This window comes from Dipodomys merriami, unplaced genomic scaffold (assembly GCF_024711535.1).
Source record: "Dipodomys merriami isolate MVZ:Mamm:240054 unplaced genomic scaffold, mDipMer1.0.p SCAF_2081, whole genome shotgun sequence".
NCBI lineage: Eukaryota > Metazoa > Chordata > Mammalia > Rodentia > Heteromyidae > Dipodomys > Dipodomys merriami.
The window spans coordinates 39,390-64,145 of record NW_027203473.1 but is presented as its reverse complement, the minus strand read 5'-3'; the positions used below and the strand labels follow the sequence as shown (position 1 = coordinate 64,145).

General features: G+C 40.9%; 2 long non-coding RNA genes across 3 annotated transcripts in view; both read left to right on the top strand.

The window, feature by feature from the left end:
* Window positions 1-519: 519 nt before the first annotated feature.
* Window positions 520-5,637, top strand: LOC138833461 (uncharacterized). 2 transcript variants are annotated; one of them, XR_011373925.1, is made up of 3 exons: window positions 520-1,044; window positions 5,152-5,452; window positions 5,560-5,637. It is a non-coding gene; the product is annotated as an uncharacterized lncRNA (long non-coding RNA). The 2 variants fall into 2 exon arrangements; XR_011373926.1 differs by lacking the exon at window positions 520-1,044 and adding an exon at window positions 2,101-2,134.
* Window positions 5,638-5,775: 138 nt separating this feature from the next.
* Window positions 5,776-24,756, top strand: part of LOC138833462 (uncharacterized) — a 30,977-nt gene continuing 11,996 nt past the window's right edge. The window contains exon 1 of the long non-coding RNA XR_011373927.1: window positions 5,776-6,005. This is a non-coding gene — a long non-coding RNA (uncharacterized lncRNA). The remainder of the gene's footprint in view (window positions 6,006-24,756) is intronic.

Below are 24,756 nucleotides of genomic sequence, written 5' to 3'. Positions count from 1 at the left end.
CTTGGGAGGCCTTCAATTCAAAGTGATTCCATTCCCTCCTCTGTCCTGTGAAAATGAAATCATGGGTCAGGGATTTTGTGCATGTGTATACACATTTTCCCATGAAAGCACTTAACCTATTTTTAAATTGGATAGGTCCTAGGTGTTTTTGGACCCAAGAGAAAAAGGCTGGGGTTGGAGACTATAAAACATCCCTTTCACAGGCCTGTGGAGTCGGGCTTATACGCCTGGAACTTGGGGTGCTGCCTACCTTCCTAAATAGTGCTTACTACTGCTAAAGAGAGGTCATGCCTGGTAGCTTGCTCTTCACCATGTGGACAACTGTCTTGCTGGTCCCTTCTGATAGGCCTATGCCCCAGTACACACTTTCATAAGAGGGCACATACATGATGCCAGATAGGCCTGATTGTGGGCATATTGGGCCAGGCCCTGTGTCCATACCCCTGTAATGCCTTTGTAGCCTGGGGTTATTAACTTGGATCTGGGTATGTTGCTACCTCCCTAACTAGTCGTTTACCTTGTACAGTGACTTCATAGTGAGGACCTCTTCTTGATCATGTAAAGGAACTCTTTATTCATGATTTGTCAGCCTCAGAGACAGTGCCATCTGAGATATATCCATTTTCATGTAAAGATTGCTCCCACCCTGCCATTCTATGGGAACCCATTCATGGAATGTGGACACATGATTGTGCCTATGTGGTGCCAGTTGGACTAAGGGTGGGCTCTAGAGGGCAGAAGAGATGGCACATTGGAGCTTGGAGTATGTCCACCACCCTTCCCAACTATAGCCTATATACTGGGATTATGAGTCCTGAGCAGGGGATACTGTTGCTCACCCCATCCAGTGCTTCCCCTTCCACAAAGAGGTCATGGCCATTAGCCTGTTTTTCTTAATCTTGCAAACCTCTAGCTTCATGATTTGTGTTGTCCTAGATGCAGGTACCATTTGCAGATGACCCCAATTCAAAGGAAGCTGTTCCTCTCCTGCCCTTGCCCTGTGGGAACTGAATTGCAAAACAAAAAAGAAAACATTACGAACTAGTAAGTAGTGGGGTACTTGAAGTTATTTCACAAATGAGGGTCCTTATTAAGGCTTCTTACCCCCTTTTTTCTTCCTTGAAAAATTTTCCAGTGTACTAAAAATCATCACAAATACTTATGACAGTGCATATTAAATGTGATGTCCTTCATATTATGTATGAACATTTTCTTCATGAATTTTAGTCAGTAGTGTTTGATAACTTTTACTCCTCTATATGCAGTTTGCATAATGATAAAGTTTGTATCCATATCCACATATATTCTTATATAATCCTTCTCCAATCATTTGGTATTGTCCAGTATATTTTTAACTTTTCCCTAGTCTGACAAGTGTGGTATCTCTTTATTGTTCCTGACAGAATATTTTTCATAAATCTTGCCACATCACATATGCCTTTTCTTGTGAATTGCATGCTCAGATATTTTATTCAATATCATGTATCCTATCTGTCATCTTCTTGATTGAAATGTTCCTTTGTTGAATACATACTATTTAAATGTCTTCAGTCTTAAGAGAGGATGTTTATATTTTTTTTGATGTTACTTACTCAACCAAGGTGTTGCTGTAATGTAAACTTATTGATATTTTCCTACCTTTGTATTCATTTCCTTGGGGAAAATCTCCATTCTTAAAATGCACTCTTATTTCATTCTTAAAGCTTTTAAGTGTTGCTTTCTACCTTTGTTTTTAGGAATTGTTTGCTATGGCTTTAAGTTAAGGTCTATTTTGTATCTTATTCCATATAAATAGCTAGCTATTCCAAATAGCTATTTATTGAATAGTCTAATGTCAAATCTCAGGATTCTACATAGGCTTGTTCTCAGTTCTCTACCCTATGTAATACTTTTTCTTCAGCTGTAATACCAGATTGTCTTGATTACTAGGCTTTAGTATAACAAATCCTCATTTTGAGTTATGGTGTGTCCCCAAAATTGTTCTTTCATATTCTTTGTGTCTTTTGATCTTTAGAAATCCTTCCTCTCCTCTGTTAGTGGGGACCAAACACCGAGTCTCTTGCATTTAAGGCAAGCACTCTACCACTCAGCAACTCAACTCATAACTTTGAGGAACAACAGTCACTGGGTCCAGGTGAGGTTTGGGGAAGTTTCCCTCTATAAGTAGGAACTCTTGACTTAGGGTCCTTGGTCACAGAATAAAAATTTGCAGAGTAGTCACCATGGTAAGAAAACTTGGCAATGTTTTATTGAGTTAGCAAGCAAACAAACAGATAAGCAGATAAACAGAAAGACAGAGGCACACTCAGAGTGTGAGTGCTCTTAACGGTAGACGCAAAGAGCTCTTTGACATCAGGGGCATTTATATAATAAAAGCAAGTCCTGTCATAAAGCCATATATATAGGTGTTTATCTTTGCTCTTAATCACTCTGGGGTTACACCATCTGAGTTCTTGGTTATTTGGTGATTCAGTCTTTAGTGTATTTCTTTTTATCGGGGGGAGGGTCCAGTCATGGGGCCTGAACTCTGGGCCTGGCCGCGGTCCCTCAGATCTTCAGCTCAAGGCTAGTGTTCTACCACTTGAGCCCCAGCGCCACTTCTGGCTTTTTTCTTTTTTCTTATGTGGTGTTGAGTAATCGAACCCATGGCCTCATGCATGCAAGGCAAGCACTCTAACACTGAGCCACCTTCGCAGCCCCTTTAGTGTATTTCTTACAGGAAAGAATGCATATATTTTTGCCATAGAACAGATGCTTATCCTTAAGATGATGAACGCACCCTGAGTTAGAAGCAAAGAAGATAGTGCATGTATGTTTCTAAATGTATTGTTTCTATCAGAGTTCCTAGATGTCATTTTCCAGGTCTCATTTTTCCTAAGCTATCCAGCCTGAAACTATAAAAAGTCCTGATAAGACTTCTCAGAAAATTGCATTCAATTTATAGATTGATTTGATAGAAAACAATACATTCTTTAGATATTGAGTATTCCCATGAATGATTTTTTTTTGGGTCCGGTCATGGGGCCTGAACTCTGGGCCTGGGCACTGTCCCTCAGCTCTTCAGCTCAAGGCTAGTGCTCTGCCACTTGAGCCACAGAGCTACTTCTGGCTTTTTTCTTTTTGTTTATGTGGTGCTGGGCAATCGAACCCAGGGCCTCAAGCATGCAAGACAAGCGCTCTACCACTGAGCCACCTTCTCAGCCCCCCATGCATGATTTTGACATAGCTGTATTTAGCTGTTTTTCAGTTATTTTTAATAATTAATGTTTGTTACATAGTATTATATATCTTTTGTAGGATATGCTTCTTGGTGTGTTTATGTTCGTTTGGTTTGGTTTGAACAACATGGGGAATTGAACTGGTGTATGGGAGGAAAGCATTCTACCACCTAAGCCACAATATAGCCATGTTAGTAACTATTGAAGCTACTTAAAATAATCATCCATCTTATAATTTGTTATTTTTACCTTTTTTTCATCCTGGGGTACTTGGTATAGGAGTCTGGTTTTTTTGTTTTGTGTGTGTGTGTGTGTGTGTGTGTGTGTGTGTGTGTGTGTGTGTGTGTGTGTGTGTATGCACATGCATTCATATAAGTGTATATGTGCCAATACTGGGGCTTGAATCCTCTTAACTTTTTCCAGCCAAGGTTAGCATTTACCATTTGAGCATGTATGCACCTTCAGTGTGGCTTTTCTGGTTAAATCCTACTCAGGAGGATACAAATGGCAGTTCAAAGCCAGCCTGGGCAGAAAAGTCCAGTAGTCCTATGAACTACTTTGAAAAACTACTATGAAAAACCTGGAAGTGGTACTATGGCTCAAAAATAGTGCTCAAGCTTTGAATTGAAGCCCTCAATCCTTAGGGCCAGCACATACAAAAATTAATGAACTTTGAATTGTCTAACCATGATGTATTTACACCATGATCTACAGATCTCAGCCTCTCAAGTAGGTAGCATTGTAGGTGTGATCCTGTAGTAATAATAAGTCATTTATTATTGTTACTAATGGATATTTTTTAAAGACATAAGTGTATGCTAGTGGCTCAAGTCTATAATCCTAGCCAGTCAAGAGGCTGAAGTTTAAGAATCTTTGTTCAAAGCTGACCCAAGGGAGAAAAATCTATGTGGCTTATCTCCAATTAACAATCAAAAAGTTGGAAACACAGCTGTAGCTTTAGTGGCATAGTAGTAACCTTAAGCAAAAATGCTTAGGGACAGTGCCCAGACCCCGAGTTCAAGTCCTAGAATCAGCCTCCAAAATTAAAATAAATAGAACACAAAATAACTCCAGGTATGGCTAGTGATAGTATGCCTAGTTTGCATGAAATTCTGAATTTGATTGCCACCAGCAAGAAAAATACACAAACCAAGAAAAAATGTTTCCAAAGTCAGAGGGAATTTTTTACTGATCCTTACTAACAGACAATTTTTTTCTTACACAATTTCATTTAGAACGTTAGCCCAAGGCAGGTGCTAGTGGCTTGGCTCATGCCTGTAATATTAACTACTCAGGAACTTGAGAATTGAGGATAGTGGTTCTTGAGACTCTTCAATAAGCTACTCAAAAATAAGTGGAAGTGACCCTATGGCTCAAGTGATAGAGAGCTAGCCTTGAGCTCAAAGAAGCACAGGTACAGGGGCCAGGCCCAAAGTTCAAGCTTCATGGACAACAAAAATAAAAATAAAAATAAAAAGCCAAACAATAACTCCAGTAGAAGAGAAATGATTATGCAATGACTACTTTAGCAAGAATGCATTTCTCAGTTTAGAATGAGGTTTCACTTTGTATAACCTTATAAATATAAGATAATTAAATTTCAAGTAATTATTTAACTTCACTATCCACTAAGTTGGAGTGTTGAGCTATATGTTAAATAACAGTGAGTTATAGAAACATGAAAGACGAACTTGAGGCAATGATAAGGGGAGTTGAAGAAATCAATGTTGTTTTGAGAGCAACTCAGGTTGAAGCTGACCACCTAGGTAGGTCTTCAGGAGACTAAGGCTGTTTCTCATTTCTAAGATCCCTCTCCTTGGCTGGGCCCCTCCCATTGAGTTTAATCAAAGATTAGGTTAGGTGTGGGGAAAAGCAGCAGCTTGTATTGAAGGTTTTAAAAAAAATAAACCCTCTTTTTTGTGTTTAAATGTAGGAACTAGAGAAGTCGTTGGTTCACAGGACTCTGCATTTGAAAGAACTTCCAACTATGAAGGCCAACCTGAGCCACATATTCCAGAGAAGGACATGATGTTGGCACAGGAACAGATAGAATATTTGCAGAAGAATTTTATGTGGTGCTTAATTTATTAAGCCTTTCTTGTTTATGTTTGATGTAACCTGCTAGTAATAGATGTGAAATGAGTAAAGGATCTGTTGGCCACCTAAATTTGTTACTTCAGCAAAAGTATATCTGATCATGCTAAACCTTAGGTTTCTAAGAGGAAGAAAAAGATGTAAGTCCTTCAAGATGCTAACAAAACTGAATTCACAATCCATTAATTGGAGGGAAGGGCACTTTTTGTTGGCAATTTTAAATATCCAATTGCATTTTTCCATGCAGGTGACTATCAGCAAAGAGGAGATTGAAGGGGGCTCAGAAGGTGGCTCAGTGGTATAGTACTTGCTTCAGATGCATGAGTCCGAGGGTTCAATTCCTCACAGACACATAAACAGAAAAAGCCAAAAACTGGCACTGTGGCTCAAGTGGTAGAGCGCTAGCCTTGAACTGAAGAATTGAAGGACAGTACCCAGGGTCAGAGTTCCAGCCCCACAACCGACAAAAAGAAAACTAAAAGAGGAGATTGAAGACACTCAGTTCATGGATCCTGTTGAATGAAGACTATAAGGAGCTGTGTGGATAGCTGGTACTGATGGAAAACAGTTCTACAGACAGCAGACAGCAGTATCATTGAAGAAAGGGTTGAGAAGTTTCAGAAGGTGAACCAGCAGTATGAAGGCAGGTGTAGTTACGACATCCTTCTCAATGCTGAGAATCTCATGCTATAGGTATGTTTTGTACAAGAGTTGAAGAGACTTTCGAACTACTTTTCATCTTTCTGAGGGAAAAGAGAAGATTGCTGAGAGATGAGAGGGGTGAGCCACTCATGGCTAAGCATATATTGAGAACAGGTGTTTTTCTGGGTTGGCAAGTCTGATAAGAGGAGGGGCTTATGTCTCTTGAAGTATCTTGGTGTCTCAGACCAGTGAAGGAGTCTAGTTATTATTGCCCAAGGGCAGAAGTCATCCCGAGTAAAGTTGGTGATTTCATGTGGTCACTAGGCCTCAGATGTAATGTAGCTTAGTAATATAACAGGAGTGATGTTCTTTGAGTTATTTGAAACTGAGTTATATTCTCTTGGGACTCCCAAGTAAATTACAATAGAAGCTACCCATGAGAGACATGAGAGAGACTGTTGCATTAAAAAGTAAGAACTAGATTTTGAATTTGATTATTGAGCTTTTCTTGACTTTCTAGACTTTCCTTTTGAAATTGCATTAACTCATTTGTACAATGAGAATTTTTCAATTACAAAAATCTTTAAAGAGCACCCTTATGTTTGTGGCTAAGGAAGAAATGGTTCTTTCCATTTTTTTTTTTTTTAGTCATGCAACTTGAACTCTGGGCCTGGGCATAGTCGCTGAGCAATTCAGCTCAAGAGTTGAACTGTACCACTTGAGACACAGTGCTACTTCCTGCATTTTCTATTTATGTTGAGAATGGAAGCCAGAGCCTCAAAAATAATTTATCCTGTAATTGTTTCATTTTTGGTTATTATTAATGTTTTTTCATTGTGAAAATTCCATACAGAGGGGTTACAATTACATGAGCAAGGTAATGAATACATTTCTTATCAAGCATTGTTACCTCCTCCTTTGTATCCCCTTACCATCTCTGCCCTCCCATTTCCCTTCCCCCCATCCCAACCCCCCACCAATATTGTAAAGTTCATTTTTCGACATAAGGTCTTGTACATCTCATTGTTGCAATGGGTCCACTTGTATCCCTATTTAAACAATTTCTTTTTTCCCTTCCACACCCCAAATTATAACAACAAAAAATATAGTGAAAAGAGGGGTTATAACGAGAGGGAGGGACATACAAAGCAACAAAGAAATCATCTTATAAATATGTTAGAAACAATCGCAAGAAAGAAAAATTATTTCACTAGTTCTCTAGGTGTTGATTTCGCCTAACATCAACTTTTTTGAACTTTTCCGCTTGACTCATACATATACTAGATATTGCAAATAAGGGAAACCATGGGACCTATGCTTCTTTGGGCCTGGCTTACTTCACTGAATATAATTTTTTCCAAGTTTTTCCATTTCCTAACAAATGGGGCAATGTCATTCTTTCTGATGGAGGCATAGAATTCCATTGTGTACATATACCACATTTTCTTGATCCATTCATCTACTGAGGGGCATCTGGGTTGGTTCCATATCTTAGCTATGGTAAATAATGCTGCAATAAATATTGTTGTGCTGGTAGCTTTAGTGTGGTCTTGTTTGTAAACATTTGGGTAAATGCCCAAAAGTGGGATTGCTGGGTCATAGGGGAGTTCTATGTGAAGTCTTTTGAGGAACCTCCATACTGCTTTCCAAAGTGGTTGAACAAGTTTACATTCCCACCAACAATGAAGTAAGGTTCCTTTCTGTATACATCCCCTACAGCATCTGTTGTTGTTAGAGTTCTTGATTTTTGCCGTTCTAACTGGGGTGAGGTGATATCTGAATGTTGTTTGAATTTGCATTTCTTTTATGGCTAGGGATGTTGAACATTTCTTCATGTGTCTTTTGGCCATCCTTCCTTCTTCTTCAGAGAAGTTTCTCTTTAAGTCTTTCTCCCACTTATTTATTGAGCAGTTGTTTCTTTGAGGATTTGTTGTTGGGGGATTTAATTTTTTGAGTTCCAAGTATATTTTAGATATGAGACCCTTGTCCGTTGTATAGCTAGTAAAGATCTTCTCCCAATCTGTGGGCTTTCTATTGATCTTGCTAGCTATGTCATTTGCCCTGCAGAAGCTCTGCAACTTTATGCAATACCATTTGTCCAACCTTTCTTTGATTTGTTGTGTTTCCGGGTCTCTATTCAAAAAATTTCGGCCTTCTGTGGGGTCAGAAAATACATACAAAAAATATTCTCAAACCACAATGAGAGCTTTGTTTGTAAAATGGGAAATCCATCCATAATAAATGAGCAATATGTACTGCCATCCAGGCCTGTTCATGAATTTGGGTGTACAAAGAGGATCTTCGTTTAACAGTATCTGTGTGATGATGTATTTGTTCTTGCTAGAATGCTGTTTAACTGGTAGAAGTCCTATGTTTTCACTAGGGATATTAATAATCATTAAATAAGGCTATGTAAATAATTATTGTTTTTATCTGTTTATCTCTACTGTCTTTCCCATCAAATACCGTAATAAGGGGATTATTTATATAGTGCTAACAAATCAGAGTCTGAAGATAGGCACATCTCTTACATATATTTGCCAAAGAGAGCAAAAAGAATTTGCAGAATTAGAGAGCCTTCTGTACCTACATCATTTTCCATATACCTCATTGTATATATTGAGCAATTTAAAAGCTGCCTTTAGTAGTACTGTGAATACTCAATTTTAATAAACATTAAGTTGTCTTCTTAAAAAAAAAAAAATTTCGACCTGAGCCAAGGAGACCTAGGGTTTCTCCTATTCCATCCTGTAATGTTTTCAGAGTATCTGCTTTGACTTCAAGGTCTTTGATCCATTTGGAGTTGATTCTGGTGCAGGGTGATATATAAGGATCTAGCTTTAGTTTTCTACATGTAGTTAACCAATTTTGCCAGCACCATTTACTGAAGAGGCTGTCTTTCTTCCCTTCTATTGTTTTAGCTCCCTTATCGAAGATCAGATGGCTATAGGTCTGTAGGTTCATTTCTGGGTTTTCAATTCTATTCCATTGGTCCTGAGGTCTGTTCTTATGCCAATACCAAGCTGTTTTGATTACTATGGCTTTATAGTAGAGTTTGAAATTTGGTATTGATATTCCTCCAGCAGTGTTCTTTCCGTTGAGGAGCGTTTCTGCTATTCAGGGTCTTTTATTGTTCTATATGAATTTTTGGATTGCCTCTGCTATTTCCTTGAAGAATGAGGTTGGAATTTTGATAGGTATTGCGTTGAATTTGTAGATAGCCTTGGGAAGTATTGCCATTTTCACGATGTTAATCTTGCCAATCCAGGAGCATGGGAGGTTTTGCCATTTTTTAAGTTCTGTGTTGATTTCCTTTTTTAAGATTTTAAAGTTTTCATCATAGAGGTCTCTCACTTCTTTAGTTAAGTTAATTCCTAGGTATTTTATTTTTTGTGGGGCTATTACAAATGGAGTTGCTTTCCTAATTTCAGCCACACGTTTCTCCTTGTTGACATACAGAAAAGCCATTGATTTTTGGGGGTTAATTTTATAACCTGCTACATTGCCAAAGTTTTGAATCAGCTTGAGTAATTTGGGAGTGGAGTCTATGGGATTCTTTAAATACAAGATCATGTCATCTGCAAAGAGGGAGAGTTTTATTTCTTCTTTCCCTATTTGGATCCCCTTTATGTCTGCATCTTGTCTTATTGCTGTAGCTAGGCATTCTATTACTAGATTGAAGAGAAGTGGAGAGAGTGGGCATCCTTGTCTTGTTCCTGAGTTAAGACAAAATGGCTTTAGTTTTCACCATTGAGTATAATGCTGGCTGTAGGTTTGTCATATATAGCCTTTATTGTATTGAGGAATGTTCCATGGATTCCTAATTTTTCCAAAACCTTCATCATAAAGGGGTGTTGGATCTTGTCGAATGCTTTTTCTGCATCTATTGAGATAACCATGTGGTTCTTATGCTTGCTCCTGTTGATGTGATGAATAATATTAATTGATTTGCGTATATTGAACTAGCTTTGCATCGCTGAAATGATTCCTGTTTGATCGTGGTGTATGATTTTTTGGATGAGTTGTTGAAGTCGATTGGCCAAAATTTTGTTGAGAAGTTTTGCATCAATGTTCATCAAAGAAATGGGTCTATAGTTCTCTTTCTTTGATGAGTCCCTGCCTGGTTTTGGGATGAGGGTTATGATGGCTTCATAGAATGTGTTGGGTAGTGAGCTTTCTCTTTCAATTTCATTGAAGAGTTGGAGGAGTATTGGTGTGAGCTCTGCTTTGAAGGCCTTGTAAAATTCCGCTGTAAAACCATCTGGTCCTGGACTTTTCTTAACTGGGAGATCTCTTATTGCTGTTTCTATTTCAATGCTTGATATGGGCCTGTTAAGATAGTTTAACTCATCTTGGTTTAGTTTTAGCATGTCAATATTTGCTAGGAAAAGGTCCATTTCTGTCAAGTTCTCAAACTTATTAGCATAAAGTTTTGAGAAGTATTCCCTTATAATGTTCTTAATCTTGGTTGTTTCCGTGGTGATGTTTCCATTCTCATCTCTGAGTTTATTAATTTGGGTGTGTTCTCTTCTTTTTCTGATAAGATTTGCTAAGGGTCTGTCAATTTTGTTAAGTTTTTCGAAGAACCAACTCTTTGTTTTGTTGATTCTTTCTACAGTTTTTTTGGATTCTAATTCATTTAATTCTGATTTAATTTTGATTATTTCTTTCCATCTACTGGATTGGGGTTTATCTTGCTGTTCTTTTTCAAGGAGGTTTAGATGTGTCATTAAATTGTTAGTTTCAGATCTCTCCAATTTGTTGATGTAGGAGCTCAGAGCTATAAACTTGCCTCTGAGTACTGCCTTTGCTGTGTCCCAGAGGAGCTGGTAATTTGTGTGTTCATTTTTGTTGAATAGCATGAACATTTGAATTTCCTTTCTAATCTCTTCCATGACCCACTCATGATTCAGCAGTTTGTTGTTCAGCCTCCGTGTGATGCTGGACTTTCTTTGGTGGATTTTGGTGTAGAGTTCTAATTTTATTCCATTGTGGTCAGAGAGGATGCAAGGTATAACTTCAATGTTTCTGAATTTAGACAAGTTTGCTTTGTGGCGTAAAATATGGTCTATTTTAGAAAACGTTCCATGTGCTGCTGAGAAAAACGTGTATTCTGATGCTGCTGGGGGAAATGTTTGGTAGATTTCTGTTAAGTCTTGTTGATCTATGCAGCTGTTTAGATCTGCGGTTTCTCTGTTGAGTTTTTGCCAAGTTGATCTACCTAGTAGGGAGAGTGGTGTGTTAAAATCCCCAACAATTAATGTCTTTGGATCTATATGGGATTTGAGGGAAAGTAGTGTTTCTTTGATAAATTTGGGTGCTCCATTGTTTGGCGAATAGATATTTTGAATTGTAATATCCTCCTGAAGGAGAGATCCTTTAATTAGTATGTAGCAACCTTCTTTATCTCTTCTCATGAAATTTAATTTGAAGTCTATTTTATCTGATATTAGGATTGCAACTCCCGCCTGTTTATGGGGGCATTTTGCTTGGTAGATTTTGTTCCAGCCTTTAACATTGAAAATGTGTTCTTTTTTACGGGCAAGATGTGACTCCTGCAGGCATGAGAAAGAAGGGTCTTGTTTTTTAATCCAACTAGACAGTCTATGTCGCTTAATTGGAGAGTTCAGTCCGTTAACATTAAGAGATAAGACTGAGAGGTATTTGGGAGTTCCTGCCATGTTATCCACCTTCATGGGGGCTGTGAAAACTGGGTTCTTCCTATGGTTCTCGGATTCTCAGTTAGGGTGCAGTTTCTTGGCCTTTATTGAGGTCTTGTTGGTTTTCTATGTGTAGGACATCTTTAAGAATCTTTTGTAGGGCTGGTTTGGTGGAGATGTATTGTTTCAATTTTTCTTTGCCATGGAAGGTTTTTATTTGGCCTTCAGTTATGATGGAGAGTTTAGCTGGGTACAGTATTCTTGGTTAATAGTTGTTTGTTTTTAGGGCATGGCATACATCATTCCAGGCTCTTCTTGCTTTGATTGTCTCTGCTGAGAAATCTGAGGTGATTCTAATTGCTTTCCCTTTATAGGTGATTACCCTTTTCTCCCTGACAGCTTTAAGGATCTTTTCCTTGTTCTGAGTTGATCCTGTGTGGATTATAGTGTGACGGTATGATGTCCTATTCTGGTCTGGTCTATTTGGGGTTCTAAAAGCTTCTTGTATCTGAATAGGCCTATCTTTTTGTATGTTTGGGAAGTTCTCTGCTGGGATCCTGTTAAACAAATTTCCTAGACCATTAACTTCTGTTTCTAGATGCTCCTCTACACCCATTATTTAGATTATGCCTTCTGATGGTGTCTTCCAGGTGTTGAATAGATCTATCATATTTCTTTGACTTGTCTTGGATGGTTGTATGTTCTTTCTCTATAATATCTAGGCTGTCTTCAATCCCTGAGATTCGATCTTCTGCATGGTCTAACCTGCTGTCAAGACTCTCTACTTTGTTTTTAATCTCTTTTCCTTCTAATTGGTCAGCTTTGATGGCTTCAGGTTCTTTGTCGAAGCTTTGTTTTAGGTCTTGTATGAATTTCTTTACTTCCTTAATTTGGTGTTCAGTGTTTGTTCTCAAATCACTTAGTTGATTGGTTATGGTTTCTTTGGACACCCATTCCTTCTGTTGGATTCCATTCAGCATTCCCTTTGTGATCTTCCTGACTTCCTTCAGCTCTTTGTTAATGGATTCCATGAATGCCTTTAGTGATCTTTGTGTATTCTCTACCTGGTCTCTCAATTCCTGTATTACTCTTTGATTAGCTTCTTCCCGTTCGTGGAATTCCTTCAGTTCTCTTTCCTCCCATTCATGGGATTCCTGCAGTTCTCTTTGAGTGTTCTCAGCCTGCTCATGCCATTCCTCCATTTCTCTTTGAGTATTCTCAATTTGTTCACACAAATCCTGTATCATTTTTTGAGTAGCTTCCTCACGCTTATGATATTCCTGTATAAATTTTTGGGATGCCTCCTCTCTCTCCCTATCACGCTCATACAGAGTCGTTTGTAAGTTGTCAAACTTCTCATTTATCATGTTTGCCAGCAGTGTTTGTAGAGCTATTTGGGAACTCTCCTCTGGATTATTCATTATCTGTTCTGAGCCCTCATTATCAAGATTGGGAATTGAGTTACCCAGATTTGCCATTTTTCTTGTGTTTTTCCGGCTTACTCTGCCCATTTGAGATGAAAATAGCACCAGTTTTGTACTAGAACACTATCTTAAGGCAACCATCAACCAACGTTTGCATTTTTACAGTCAATAGTCTACAGATACAATCTAGTTCAACAGATACATCTATTCAACATATGTTAATGGGCTTCAAACCGCAGAGAAGAATTTGGAAAACCAGAAATTATTAGGGTTAGGGAGAGATGTGGGTAAAAAATTGGAATAGATTGGTGTGGGGAGGCACAGGGAGAGTTAACTATGTCCTAATCCCAATGCAGGATATAGGTTGGGTAGGATGCAAGTAGAGAGAGAGAGAAAAAGAAGAAAGGGAAAGGGAAATGAAAAGAGACCAGAAAAAAAAAAGAAACGTAAAAATTAATATTATTATGGAGATCAAAAAACCATCTATTTAGAGAGGAATGTGAGTATATTAACAGAAGGGAAGGGACATAGAGGAGAAGTGAAAAACTCAAAAAAATGCTTAAAATATTATATCGGTATAAAGAGGTAGTACTGCTATTAAGGAACTTAAGTCTCAGAGGTTTTGAATTGAGTAATAAATTTGTGGATTAAGTGTGTACACAATGGGGGATAGGGTCTACTAGTTAAGTACGGGTTTATCTGAGGATGTGCAGGACAAGAGTTAAGTCACATAAAGAAGATCAAAAGAGAGGAAAAGGTGAGAGGGATAAGAAAGGGAGAAAAAAAGATCAGAAGTTCAGTAGAGCTAGACAAAAAACAAAAAGATAGTTAAGAAAGAAAAAAAAGAGAAAGAAGACAAGAAAAGAAAGGAAAATGCACATTCACGTATTCCTAAAATAAAAATTATAAGAGGAAAAAAAAGTTACTGGAAAACAATTATTTTTTCAAAAAAGGCAAAAATTAAAGATTAATAAAATTTTAAAAAAGGAAAAAAATTTATATATATATATATATATATATATATATATATATATATATATATAAGGTACCAAAAAAAAAAAAAAGAAAAGAAGAAGAAGAAGAAAAAAAAAAAGTTCTTTGATTTTTTTGGAGGGGGCAGGGTTGGGAAGAATCCTGTATCTCCCTTTTGTCTGTAACCAGCCTCTTGTTGGAGTCTCTGGTCAGCTTGAGGTCCTGTGGCTTGATTGGTTTCTTAAGTCAGTTTGTTCCAACAGGCAGAAAAATGCTCTGCTTTACCCAAGATTTTGAGATCCCCCTCCCAGGTTAGTTTAATGGGAGGGTGATCTGCTTTGAGAATCACAAAAGAGGGGGATGCAGTGGTGAGGCTAGTTTCTGGGTAGAGTTTAGGCCTTTCAACAATCAGTAGCTTTTCCCTGGGGCTATTTTGTGAAAAAACTCACAGAGCCCAGCCTGGAGCCATTCTTAGGGTTTCTGTTTTTCAATTGATTGTGGAGGCTGCTAGAGGGAGGGGCAGCCTCTGGCTCTGGTTACCCAGTGAGGCAAGGCACTCCAATGGCTGGCGCCTGAGCTGGTTGACTTTTCCCTGGATGGAGCTGAGTCTGGCAGGTTACTTCACCATTAAGTTCTTGTGACCTGCTAAATGACTCGTTTTATTCCATGGCCTGAGTTGGAGCTGGCAGATCCTCCGAACTTTGTCGGTATCCAAGATGGAGATCACTGGTGCTAAGGGGGGAGGGGTGGCCTTCCCTCCTCTGCTCCCTGAGAAAGAGTGAGGACGTCGAGCTTCTACTCACGCCAAGTCTTGGATCCTGGGTCGTCTCTGGTCTGCAAACTGCAGGATGAAGATGTCCGCTCCTTGTCGGTTCTTGCTGGTGTTTAGTAGAATCCACTCGCCCGCTGCGTCTGGCTCCTTCGTCCCGGACTCTCTGTGTGAGCGCTCAGGTATGGTCCCGGCTGTGGTCTCCGCCGCAACCCTGCCGCTGCCGCTGAGGCAGCAGCTGGCAAGCGCTCAGATGTGTCTTCTTTCCTTGGCTTCCCCTCTCTTGTCTAACTCTCTGTCCTGTGATGGCACACTTGGTGTGATTCTCTGGCTTAGGACTGTTCACTGGAACTCTAAAACTGCTTTCTATGTGAGAGCTTGTTCAGATTCCAGCTTCTCCTCCGCCATCTTCCCGGAACCCCCCTCTGCCTTGATGTTTTTTGTTTTCATTTCCTTTTGTGTTGTACCTGAGGCTTGATCTAAGGAACTGAGCACTTACCTTGAGCTTTTTGCTCAAGGCTCGTGCTCTACTACTTGAGACACAGCTCCATGTCTACATTTTTGTGGTTAATTGGGGATCAGAATCTCAGAGACTTTTCTACCTACACTGGCTCTGAACTGTAGACTTCCTTATATCTCAGCTATCATTACAGGCATGAGCCCGTAGCAGTGTGCTCCTGTTTTGATGGCCACAGTCACATGAAGCCCAATGTGGAATCTTCTCACTTGAGACAGCATCACAACACAAGATTCTCAGATTAGAGATGCTCAGCCTGCATCTTACTTCTTTACCCCATTGGTTTGTCTGTAGCACTCCATTTTGAATACCATAGTTCTGAAGAAGTCCATAAAAGCACTTCTCCTCCTTCTCAGGGAGGTATTCCTGGGGTTAAGATCTTTTTAAACTCAAGTTATTTTGTTGTTTGCTGGCTTAGCTTCCTGATGCAAACTTATGCCCCCAACCCCTACCCTTTGAAATAAGAAAGTGGGTTAGGGTAAAGTAGAGACAGGTGTTTACAATGGCTTTTGTGCTGTCATTCTGAAAGGTAGGGGAGGGAAGGTGTAAGATTTTTGGGAAGGTCACAGAACATCAGCACTGGAACCCACCAATGGGAAGTCCTCATTACCAAGCCTCTTCTCCAATCAGAGACCTCCAGGAAGGCAACCCTTTCCAGTTGTCTGGAAACTTTCTTGTCTCTGGGCAGTCACAAGGAGAAAATGTTGGTGTGAGGAAGGTGGAGCTCTACAGCTGTAGGAACCAAGTAGGCAAGTTAGTTGGAGGCATTGATTCTCATGACCCCATCTGAAGTCTTACATGCCATGAGGGTGCATATGCCTGCATGTATTCCCTCTGGGGGAAATAAGAGGGACTTCCCTTTCTCCATGTCAGGGCAAAGGCCTGATGCCCAGCTGCCAGACTCAGGTGAAAGTTTGCAGGAAGTGCCATTATTCTCCCCTGGTAATTCTATAGAACAATGCCCGGAGACTCTCTTTGTGTGTCTAAGGAAGCTCACCTGTGCCTTGCTTACTCTTTGCAACCTTTGATCACTGGAGCTACTTCACATTTGTTGACAAGGTTTAATTCTTCCTGCTTACTGACTTAAAATTACCTCTAATTGTCTGTGTTCGTATGAAATTGTGTAAAGTTAACTTTCTGCTCTTTGTCTGAAGATCTACTTTTAGGTCTGTATGCTGTAAATCAGCATGTGATATGTCAACAAACTTTGTCCATACCCACATATTGTGGTCCACTTTCTGCCTATTGATCATGCGTTCCCAGGTCTCACTGAGGAATTGGCAGCAATTTGGGTTATGTCTGTTTCCAGAACCAGACTAGCATCCCTTACTCCCTTTTTAATAAATCATGCAACGGCTTTGAAGGCAATGTGTTTGCAATAAGAATTGTTTGCAGAATGTTTGCCCTTCAAACTGATCATGCCCACACGCCCTGGCCATTGTCTATTGACCATTGACATTGGTCATTGTCCCAAATGTCTTTAATATGTTAAGTTTCCCACAGTTCCCCCTCAGTAACCAGCTAAGGAAGGTAATCCCATTACCACCATATTCTACCAATGAGATCAAACAAGCCAGGATTCAAAGCCAGGCCCTCACCACCAGCCTGCATGCCTTGCTCTAAGGGCATACACTTTGCTATTAAGAATAAACACTTGGTGTTTTCTGGTGAGCTGGGGTTCGTAGCTATACTCTTAGCTGCTCAGAAAGCTGAGATGTGAGGGATCATGGTTCAAATTCAGCCAAAGTAGTGTGATTTGTTTCCCTTTTATGTAGGTGGTTGTATTTTCCCACCTCCTGAGCAGATGTCAGGGACTGCATGAGACACCCAATTTGTGGCAGAGCAACCAGTCCCAGGACAGCACCACTGAAACAGATAGTGGGAACACCACACTTTTAGTTGTGACAGGATAGCAGTTGCTCTGTTTTTGCATTTGGCATAATTATCTTGTGTCGAGAGCAAAGGAAACATCATGATCTTGAAATATCACAAGTTAGTCTAAGCTGGTTCTGTTGAGTTGGTCTTCTGGTCCTGTAGCCATTCCCTTAAGTGTTTGGCAGGGCACCTGAAATGCTAGAATAACTGGGCTTCTGTGTGTGGAGTCCTCAGAGACTGTCGTGTATACATGGTCTCTGGTGGCCTCAACACATGGCAGCTCAAAGGTGGCAGTGACTAGACCTTCTTCAGACTCAAGCCATAATTCTGTGGCTTGCCCTCAGATGAGACAAGTGAGGCCCATCTAATTCAAGAAAAGGACCAGTGCCTGTGTGCTTGACTGGAAGCCACCAGTCAGACAGAAGCTGGGGGGTCCTTCAGAAGCTGAGGCTACTTCCAGTCACTGTTGGAGGCAGCGATTGGATGAGAAAGACACCAAGGGCCTTCAAGAAGGTTCTGAGGAATTCTATTCGTGGATTTCACATCTGTTGAACCAATAAAGTATGGGGGACAGAGCATTCCAAGGCAGAGCCCCCCTCCTGTGCTACCATAGAGCCTGGAAAATGGGATGCTATCCTGTCACCTCGGTGCCAGTGAACAGCAGGCTCCTGTCAGATCCAACCTATGGTGCGATTTGCAACTGTTCTTCCCTAAGTGCATTCTCTGGAGACCTCACTCTTCCACTTGTGTGGTGGTGTCATTCAGCGAGAGTATCTCAAAGTAAGTGTCTGCACCTGCAGAGAAGTCAGGGTTATCTTGCCTTGGCTCCTGAAAGAAAGGCCTTGATATCCTTCACCATCAGGAGAGGTCCCTTTCCAGACCCCTGAGGAACTTTGGGCTGTGCAGTGGCTTCCATTGATCCATGTCCAATTCTTCCCATGTCGCTCAGACCTCAAATGGTTTCAGAGAAGGTGTCACCATATTAGGGGGTGTAGTGACTATTTGCTTATCAAGCCTGTAGAGAAGGAGATTCCAACTCAGTATGTGCACACAGGATTGTGAATCCAATGGTCACTACACTTGTCATAGTGAATTGTCTGTTTGGAGGGACTGTTTTGAGTCTTCCCTGAGCACAGTCTTTCACCAGATACAAAGCATGTATCTGTTGTTGATTTCACGGTTTTGACTGCTATTTCACAATGATTCAGTGTAGGTTCCCTCCACAAAGCCAGGAAGCTGTCACGTTGTTATGTAAGTGAATGACCAAACCAGGCTCGTGGTTTCATAGGTGAGTCTGCCAGGTATTTGGTGAGAACAATTGCAGGTTCTCAGGTGAGGTGGGTTCTATATGTCATGATGCAGGTAGGGTTTGGGAAATGGGGTACTTGACGTGCAGATTTTATTGAGAATTGCTTAGAGATGGACTGTGAGAAAGTGAAGGGGCTCAGGGTCAGAGCAGTCACTATTGGGCAAATCATGAACATAGATGTGATGGGCATGTGTGTAGCCAGCCTACTTTGGGGTGGTTGTTAGGCATTCAAAATGCATAATACCCCTTAGCTGGCTAAGTATTTTAAAGTTAGAAGCACAGGATTTTATGTTTTGGGAGAAAATTGTAACACATGTATTGAACTTTTTAAAAACCAAATTTAGGCTCTTAATTTTGTTTTTAATAAAAATTTCATCCCAGCTGCATGGAAGAGCTAAAATCAGGAGCATTGACCTTTCAGGATAGCATGGGGAAAAAATTGAAAAGCTGAGGATGGTGGCATGCATCTGTCATCGCAGTGTGGCATGACATGCAAGTAGGAGGATAACAGAATGTCTGGTCTTGGCATAAAGCATCACACAAAGGGATGTGGCAGGGCTACAGTGGTAGAGCATTTGATTATCAAGAATGAAACACTGAGTCAGATGCCAATAATGCCAAAAGTACACAAATTAAAAGAATGAATCTAAATAAACCCCTCATGCCCACTGAATGGCCTTCCTGAAATTCAAGGCCACCATTTCCTTCATCATTAGTGATTTTTGAAACACCACATGGGAATATTGGAAGGGCTGTCTGGGTTTTCCTGCTTCCTCTGCTGAGAAACCTGTCCATATTATGTTTTTAGATTAAGAACTACTATGAATTCTTTTTTTTTTTTTTGGTATTCAGGTAAGGGGTAGGTTTACTCAAGATGGCACCAGGCCATTTTGGCCCTCCACAAGGCAGGGAAAGGCCTGGGAAAGGCCTGGGAAAGAGTTGGGAAAGAATTGGGAAAGAGAACTGGGAAAGAGAGAGCTGGGAAAGAGAGAGAGTTGGGAAAGAGAGCATCTGGGCCTGGGTTAGGCCTTATCTGGGGTATGGGTGGAGAAAGGTGTGGCCACATCAAATTCAGATGTGACCTCAGTGAATGCAAATGTGACCTCTTCCAGGTGTTCCAGGCGCCTAGGTAATGCAGGTACTCAGTGGAGACTTTGCTCTCCATCCAGGAGCAGACCTTACATTCCAGTCTTTTAATAATCATGAAATGGGGCACGGATTCTCTCTGGCTACTTCCTGCTGACAAGGGGCATTGACATTAGGGATAAAAGTCTGAAATTTGGTCCCCTCCCAGAGAAGGCAGTGAGCAGCTGCTGTCCCTTGGTGGTGTGAATTCTTAGGTGAACTCTGGAGAGGTCTCATGACGCATTGAGGGGCTGGAAAAAAATACTAGAGAGCAAATAAATGGCAAGAGGAAGGACTTGGGGCTGAAAATGTTGGTCGAAATGTCCCTAGCTACTTATGACATCTGGCGACTAGGTAGAGGATAAGTCAAGTGACAAAGACAAGAATATAAATTCCTGTTCAGTTAATACGTAGACCGGTATAGACATTGGATGGGCAGGCTTCTTACTTCTATCGACCTCCCAACTGTGGTTAATTTTGAAAGGGCAGGCACAAAGCAGCTGTTTGACAACATCTCCTCTTACACCTATCCATGGTCCCTTGTTCCCCAGACTGGCTGAGTCTAGGTGCTCGTTGCTGGGATGGCTTGTCACAGTTGGTATTCAAGGAGGTTTGAACTCAAGGCCTGGGCACTATCCCTGAGCACTTCTGCTCAAGGCTAGTGCTCTATCACGTTGAGTTACAGTACCATTTCCAGTGTTTGGCTGGTTAGAGATAAGAGTCTTGAGCCATGCTTCCAACCTGTCTCTTTGCAGGTTAGTTGGGAGATGGAGTCTTAGGGATTTTTCAGCCCAGGCTGGCTTTGAACTGCAATCTTTGCCACAAAGGCCCTTTATTATTTCAAATAAGTCAACAAGGAGATCAAATAGAATAGAGAATAGAGCTTACCTGGTCCTTATCAAGAATTGACCAACAAATATTCTGCAATGACTAAACTTGTTAGATGTGATGAAAATTTTAGCACAGATAGGCCCAGTATTTTAAAACCACGTAGTCAGTAGTAGAATACTCAACATAAAACAAAAAAGGCAAAACTCAAAACCTGAATTTTTTTTTAATTGTGAAAATACTGTACAGAGGGGTTACAATTACATGGGCAAGATACTGAGTACATTTCCTATCAAGCATTGACAATAGTGTGTATACATCTTTGGTAACAAAGCACATCAGATGGTTGGGCCTCACTTACCAGGGCCTGAAAAAGAGCAACTTATTAGCAAGACACCTTAGAATAGATGGATGGAGTAGTAAGCTTGGTGGAAGTTTAAGGGTCACAATGTGGCCAAGATGGCGAACTAAAGACGGTGAATTTCTGAAAGAATGCAAAGAAACCCTGAACAAATACATCAAGCCTACATTGGCTAGCCTTTGAGAGGGAACCTAGAGGAGGGGTTCCCCAGGACCCAGCCTGCATCACACTCTTCAGGGCACAAGCCAAAATGTTGTAGAAAAGAGAAGTGGAGAGATAGGGAAGGTGGACATGAATGGCAGAGAGAGAGCAAAGAGAGCCTGAAATTAAACTGACTTCGGACCATTTACCATTGAAGTAGCAAAAAGTGTGTACATCTGAGAATGACAAAAAATTAGGCTCTCTGGCTTTCCAGGGAGTGCAGGAGGCATTTCAAAGGGGTTTCACAGCACCCCAGAGCTCACCAGGCAGAAGCAGAATCCTGACTTCCCCAAGAGCCCTCTAGAGAAAAAAGGCCATGTCCCAAAACCAAGCATCCTCGGCTTCAGAGGTGAGCGGCCTTTCAGCTAAAGGCTGTAGGAGCTCTCTGGCATGGTGCCATGTCTGGACAGAGACTGAGCAACTGAGAATTGTAGAGAGTAATTTCACTCACCAGAGTAGAGAAGTGGTGTGGACGTGGATGTGAAGGCCAGTAATGGTATCGGTGTGATGTGTCCACAGCAGACAGACCAATTCGCAAAAGGCCATCAGAACTGTGGGTATTCCTCAGAGCAAAAAGGGAAAAACAAGCAAAAAAAGAAAAAAGAGGAAAAAAAACAGAGAGGAATCCCACCTATCCTGACTTTAAGCCCTTTATCCGAGTCACGACACCATTTATGTTAGATTTTTAAAAAGAGGTAGCTGAGTAAGAACAGCACCAAGCACTTGGTATTCAGGTAAGGGGTAGGTTTAGTCATTGTTCTGGCTGGCACCAGGCCATCTTGGCCCTCCACGCGGCTGGGAAAGGCCGGGGAAAGACCTGGGAAAGAGCTGGGAAAGAGAAGTGAGAAAGATCGCTGGGAAAGAGAGCTGGAAAAGAGAGAGAGCTGGGAAAGAGAGAGCTGGGAAAGACAGAGAGTTGGGAAAGGGAGAGCTGGGAAAGAGAGAGTTGGAAAAGTACTATGAATTCTTGAATCATTTCTAGGAAGAGGGATTATGGGAAAGTAGGGGTGAGGTTTCTACACAGCAAACATAGAGCCTCCATGATTTAAGGAGCCTTTCATTGGGTCTGGTACTCTTTAATTCTGTTGAAATACTTTCCCTTTTTCCTCTTGAAAAATAAGTTCCAAAATAGAGTTTATTTTAACTTCCATCACTAAAAGTTCTTCCTTTTACTCTATGGGCAGTTCACACATGACCAAAATATAAACCAGCTGGTTTTACTGCATCATATACCTCTGCTATGTATCAAATTTTTCATCCTAATCCTCAAATCATGTAATAATTTGCCTATTTATGACTGAATTGTAGTTCCTTTATTAATAAAAGCTAATGGGAAAGGATTGTGTATTTAGTTGATGAATAGACCTACATTTTATTTCCCTGAGATACTGTAGCAGAGTATTAAAAGGAATGTAATATATATATATATTATATAATTTATAATATATATAATATATAATATATAATATATATATATATATATTTGGGGGGGTCCCATCGAGGGGCCTGAACCTGGGCCTGAGCACTGTCCCTCAGCTCTTCAGCTCAAAGCTAGTGCTCTACCACTTGAGCCACAGCGCCACTTCCAGCTTTTTTATTTTTGCTTATGGGATCCTGAGGAAATCTAACCCAGAGCCTCGGGCATGCAAGGCAAGCGCTCTACCACTGAGCCAACTTCCCAGCCAGGTATGTAATATTTTATTGATAAGTCTATCCCTTAAAATGAATATATTTTGGGGCTGGGAACATGGCTCAGTGGTAGAGCGCTTGCCTTGCATGCCTGAGGCCCTGGGTTTGATTCCTCAGCACCATATAAGCAAAAAGAAAAAAGCCAGAAGTGGCGTGGTGGCTCAAGTGGTAGAGTGCTAGCCTTGAGCTGAAGAGCTGAGGGACAGCGCCTAGGCCCAGAGTTCAGGCCCCACGACGGGACCCCCCTCAAAAAAAGTAATATATTTTAGGATGTCATTATTTTAATGTGAATTATGTAAATGTTGATAATATGCTGTTGGTTATACATTTAGTTTTCAAGAGTTTCACTTAATTGCTTTTTTTGCCCACATATAGTACAAGTCTATTTGCAATTGTTTTTTAATGGCACTAATAGTATAGTTTATATAGAGAAAATAGAGTTATTTTAGGACCCTATGATTGGTTATAGTATTAATAACACAATTAATTTGAAGTATCAATATTTCTCACCAATTACTGACTCTTAATGAGGTTGCGTGTGGAGTTTTGGAGTGCAAATGAGATGGTGGATGTATAGAGTTGTAAGGAAGTGTTTAGGGACCATTAAAAGGCATTGGGTGACCCCAAAGTGTAGGTCCCTGGTCTTCTGTGAGTAACTAGTTCTAGGAAGGTCTCAGGAGAGATCTGCATTGCTTGAGACACATTGTGCTCCTGATATGCATACCCCTGGCCCACCTAGATATGTCCTTTCTGGAGGCCTGGCTCTCTTGTGACTTTATCTATGAAGCACCCAGCCCTCATGGGGGATTTGATATTTCAGTAGCTCTTAAAGCCTAGGCAGAATAGAAGACAGAGCTAACCTCTCCCAGTTCCCAGGTCTTGCTTTGAATGGATGGATGGAGAATAGGGGAGATATGAAGCTGTAGGTCAAGCAGGAGTGGCTCAGGTCATGTGCCAGAATCCCAGATGTTCCTTGTAATTGTAGAAGACTCCTATAGCTTCTACAGTGCAGTGCAGGGCAATGAATATTGGCATTGAAGGCAGGGCCAACATCAGGTACCAGATGTGTCTCCTATAAACATGTCCAGGCCTCAGCCTGCATTTCCTCCTCTGAGAAATTGGGATGGTTTTCTTTCCTGATGGTCTTGCTTTGTGTCTATGAGATCCACTTGGAAGTCTTGCTGAGAAGGTGATGCTGTGATTCCCTCATCTGGGCAAGGAAGGCAGGAGGAAGAGAAGAGAGTGTGAGAAACAGAATCCTTCTCTAAGCTTGTCCTAAGGAGGTCTGTCTATGTGGTAGATAGTGCTTCCAATCTGGCTTTGTGTCAGAGCCTCTGCTACCTGCCTCTGGCTTTACTGGATGGCACCCTTGGCTGCAGAGAGTATGGGCTCGGCTTGAATGTTCCTTGTCTCTTGTGTGTTGGTATACTAACCCGGCCTCCTGATTGATGGCTGAGAACCCTATCTCACTTGGGGGTAAACTTATCTCCAAGAAGCTCCAGACCAGTCACCCCTCTGGGCATTTGATTTACTAGGGAACTCAAGCCTGAGCATAGCATGCACACAGCTGCTGCATTAGGGTGCCTGACAATCTCATCAACCCTTTAGTGCTCATTTGTGCATACTTGTGGATGTGGTGCCTGGAGCCTACAAGTCCAGCTTCCTTGTTACCCTGGAGCATTGAGGACTTCAGAGTGAGTACTCAGTGAGTACCTAATGGCGCCCAGTACAGAACTGCTCTGTGTACTCACAGTAGTAGACATAGTGCTCAATTACTGTAGGTGATTCATAAGTGAGTTAAGAGGGCACATGGAAGAAGGATTGGTTAGCTTGAGTTCATACCAAAAATAGATGAAAAATATTTAGGTCTTCACAGGAAGGTAATATTGGTTCTGAATATTGGGGGATGAGATCTTCTTTGGTGGTCTCTGGGAAGAGTCTGAGGCCCTGGCAAGCTGTGCACTATTCTATTTGGTTCCTTGGTGCCAAATTGCCTGTCTAATACTAAATGGTTCCTGTTAGCCCCAATCAGATCCTATTACACTAGTGCAATTTGAGTTCCAGCATCAAAA